General features: G+C 43.6%; 1 pseudogene across 1 annotated transcript; it reads right to left on the bottom strand.

Annotated features, from left to right (window-relative positions):
* Nucleotides 1-2,087: 2,087 nt before the first annotated feature.
* LOC105529521 lies at nucleotides 2,088-2,565 on the bottom strand (annotated as a pseudogene). The gene has a single exon (XR_001004524.1). The product of XR_001004524.1 is annotated as a 60S ribosomal protein L27 pseudogene (transcript).
* Between the last annotated feature and the right edge of the window lie 1,892 nt (nucleotides 2,566-4,457).

Genomic DNA, 4,457 nt, shown 5'->3' with positions numbered 1-4,457 from the left:
GAAGGTTATAACGATTCACTTCTTCACCAGCAGCATGTAGAAGACAGTGCAGGGGTCTCTGAATTTGAAAATAATTCTACAAACCAATGGAATCCCTCCATTTAACTCCCCCTCGCCTTATTGCAGGTCTACTATGTATGGAAAGAGTTTTTTGGAGTAGGGTTTTAAAAAATGGCCTCTAATAGCTGTATAGCATGGCTTTACAGTTTGTAAGTGGTGTTCCAAGCATAAGACAGCATATTGCTTTTGTGGAGGGAGGGAAGAGGGACTGCCCAGAATCCTTCAGCTTGTGCCACCTGATGGCCGGCCCTGTGGGAGAGTTTTAAGACTGTTCCTGAGCACTGGTCCTTCTCTAATGGTCTTTTTCTTCCCACCCCTCTTTTGGGGAAAATGCTTTTGGTAAGAGAAAAGAGACAAACATTTCCAAATACAGTAGTTAATGGAAGAGGTGCTGTGAGAGGAGAGATGGCATTGTTAGAGCAAAATTTGCTGAGCTTTTGGTGTTTTACCGAAGGGCCCAAAGCCCCCTTCCCTGAAAGAATCTGACTCAACTCTCTTCAGCTCCCAATGGGAGTAAATGGAACTGCTTTTCTGGGAGCCCTGGAGGGAGGGCAGAGGAGCCCAAAAGGCCAACAGGACAAGGGAATCCCAAGAAAGGGAGGAAAAGCTAGGCAAGAGGGAAAAGATGTCTGGAAGCCCACCAAGGGGCTCGAGGTGGGCTGATGTGTCTCAATGAGAAACATACAAAGCTCTGCGCACTACCCTTTGGTTCCTGTGTATATCTGTCAAGTGTAATAGTTAGCTTGGTCATTATTATTTCTCTTTTGGAAGAGGATTGTGCCTCCCCTGCCATTCCCTCTCCCACCACACATACGTACACTGACATCATCAACCTTTCTGAGGGATTTCCTATTTGTAGCAGGAAAACAAAAATCTTCCCATGACTATGAGTTTCTTGAGGACAGAGCTCCATGCCTTTTTTAGAAAAAATTATATTCATTCTCAGTGGCTCTGTCAGGTCAAAATTTTAATTTCCATTCACAGGGCAACCTATTGAGGTTTGATTGAGGCTTCAGTGGGAATTAAGTTAGTGAACTCTATTTTGGCTGCCAGCTAGAGAATCCCACTTCAAACTTCCTTAAATACAAAAAAAAAGAGTACTATATACCTGTAAAAAAGAATGAGATCCCGTCATTTCCAACAACATGGATGGAACTGGAGGTCATTATGTTAAGTGAAACAAGCCAGATACAGAAAGACAAAAAGCACATGTTCTCACTTGTCTATGGCAGCTAAAAATAAGAACAACTGGACTCTGATTATGGCCCCAAAAACGGGAAAGTCCAGGATGGGGAGCAGGTTTGGCTAGATTCCGAATTTTGAAGGATGTTGTTTGTTTTTCTCTCTCTCTCCATCTTTCTTTGGACTGGCCTCATTTTTTCCTATTTATGAATAGACTTCCTTCACACGTCCAAAGATCCTTCCTTCGGATTTTACGTATGGATGCTGAAAGAGAGAGAAAAATCCTTGTTGCCCAAGTCATTGCTAATCTGTGTTGCTCACATGTGGGGGCTGCTTGTGCCTTTCTCTTGGGTGACTCCAGCTTCACAATCTAGTGGAGAGAGAAGACTGCTCTTCCAGTGCCCATACACCAGTCCCAGAAAGATAGACTGGCTGGCTTAGTTTGAGTCACATCAGGTCAACTGACTACTGTTTCCAGTGGAATAAAGTGTCACAAGTGGCCAGACCTTTTATAGGACAACCTATGTGGTCAGGAGTGGCATCTATTGCCCAAAGAAAAGGGTGGACAAATAGTGTGTCAGGAAAGACACAACTCCCCAAGAACCCTGTAGTGGTTCAGACTCATGGTTTCCCAGTCCATACTCTCAGCTGGTCCAGTTAATTCGGATTTTTATTTCTGTCTTTAATGGCTTGTCTTTCTTGCACTTTTCTATCTGCAAAATAAGATAAGCACTCATTTTTATTAAAGTCTGATTTTTTTAACCTTTCCTCTTCATTCATCGCTTCCCTGTAATTTTAAAACATGCAGATATCATTATATGTACTGCTATTCTTTTTTTTTTTTCCTTTTTAATTTTTAATGACCAAAACAAAGCATCTAAAACCGCAGCTTCTGGAAGAACCACTTGTTCTTGCCTGTCTTGTATCTCTCTTCAAACTTGACCTTGGCCTCTCGTCGGGCCTTGCGTTTAAGAGCAGGATCTCTGAAGACATCTTTATTGACGACAGTTTTGTCCAAGGGGATATCCACAGAGTACCTTGTGGGCATTAGGTGATTATAGTTATAAACTTTCACAAAAGACTTGATCTTTGACCTCTTGGCGATCTTCTTCTTGCCCATGGCAGCTGTCACTTTGCTGGGGTAGCGGTCAATTCCAGCCACCAGAGCATGGCTGTAGGGGCAATCTGAGGTGCCATCATCAATGTTCTTCACGATGACGGCTTTGCGTCCAGAGTAGCGTCCAGCCAGGACAAGCACCACCTTCCCAGGTTTCGTGAACTTGCCCATTTCGGCAGCAACCACTCAGGCCTACAGCAAAAAGGTGTACTGCTATTCTTGAATGAGTAGATCTACTTTAGCAGTCTTGATTTCTCGACCAGTTACTTGCTGTAAACTGCTTTAAATATCAGGTCTGGACACACTCTTCTGTTGAAGCAGCCTCTTGAAGGCCACTAATGACCCCTGGGTGCTGAATCCATTGTCCTTTCTTGGCTGCATTGTCCTGGCTGCTGCAGCAGTCCGTGATGGGCAATCTTACTTTCCCGCACCATCTCCATTTTGGGAGTAAAAAATGTCCTCATTAAGGACCCAGAAAAACTATTTTCCTTCTTGGCACTTCTGCCCTTTTGGGCTGCCTGGTTTTGTTCTCCATCTATAAATAGAGAAGGGACTCATTGTTCACCCCTCCACCTTTCAGCAGGGATGTATTTTGCCTTTGGAAGGCAGACCAAACTTGTAGAAAGAGCATGAGCTTTGGAATCAGGCGAACTTGGAATCACATCCCAGCTCCACACTTACTAGTCATGGAACTATCAGTGAGGCTTTTTTTTTTTTAAGTTTTTTTTTTTTTTTTTTGGACACTTCTCTGAGCATGAGTTCCTGCTCCTGTAAATGGAGGGAAACAATAGTTCCTGCCTCACAGGATAGCAACAGAATTTCATAACAAGGTACTGCACCCAGTAAATGTTCAATGCATATGAGTTCTCTTCCTCCCTCAAAGATATTTGGTTTGTCCTCTGTCACTGTATTAGTTCTGTGCTGTCTCCTCCCTTCTGTGTATCTTATGAAAATTGCCACTCATTAATTGTTTAAAGCATATCAATGTCTTCTGTATTCTAATAAAGCTGGCCATTAGAAACAATCCTAAAATTACTCTTTGGTAAAGTCCTTTTCTACCTTTTCTTTTGGAAAACAATAGTTTTTCCTTTTATTCCTTCTGGCGTAACAGACATCTCTCTCTGCCTCCTCCCCTCCATCCTGTTCAGCATGTACTCCCTTTCCATGGAAAGGCACCCTGCTTCCTTGGGGGAACTGTTCTTTTGCACCATGTGGTTCTGGTGGGTAAGCTGTGTCATGTGACCAAGGCTTGACCAATCATGGGATCTCATGCCTCTTGCCACAGTGATTGGCTTCGTGATGGCCACATGACCTAAGTTTGGTTCATTGGTGTTCTGCCCTTGAATTTTACATCTGAGTGCTAGGAGAGAGAAATCTTTGTTTCCTTGGGAGTTGCTAATCTAGGCTGATGAAGCCTGGAGCTGCCCATGCCATACCTCCTGCTGTGTGAATAAGCTCTGCTATGTGAGGAAGGAATGAGTCCCACGCATGGAGACAAGCAGAGATCTGAGATATGGCGTGAGATGGGATGGGAGAAGAAGGAGAGAGGGAGAGACAACATCATCATCCGATATCCTCAGGACAGCTCTAGTCCTGGCCTTTATGGAGATGAGCCAGTAAATTCTGATTTTTCTTTAGGCTGGATTGGGTTAGGTTTCTGTTCCTGGAATTCGAAGGTCCTGAAAAATGCATCAGTTTATTTAAAGTAACTGTTACATTATAAATGAGAGTTGTGTATATGTTACAACAAAATCCCAACAGTTAGTCTAAGTTGCTAATAAGGAATGGATTCCTATATTGAACTCCTTCTAAGAGCACAGAGGTCTAAGGTTACAGAGCCCCTTCTACGTTTGTATCACTGGAACCTAGCATAGTGCTTGGCACATGGAAGGCCCCCGTATGTATTTGGAGAATACAGTAAGGCACAAGAAAGAATCTGATTGGCTCAGTGGGTCATACCATCCAGCACAGGAGAGTCCTACTGGCTAGACCAGGGTTCCCACATGGGCCAACATCTTGGCTACCTATGGGTTAGGAACCTCACCCACAGTCTGGCCAGCTGTGAGTAGAGAATAATAACTTCTGGTGCAGAAAATAA

The sequence above is a fragment of the Mandrillus leucophaeus genome, unplaced genomic scaffold, assembly GCF_000951045.1.
Source record: "Mandrillus leucophaeus isolate KB7577 unplaced genomic scaffold, Mleu.le_1.0 Scaffold77, whole genome shotgun sequence".
Classification (NCBI taxonomy): Eukaryota; Metazoa; Chordata; class Mammalia; order Primates; family Cercopithecidae; genus Mandrillus; species Mandrillus leucophaeus.
Note: the sequence above shows the minus strand (reverse complement) of the source record. Positions and strands in the feature narration are given on the sequence as shown.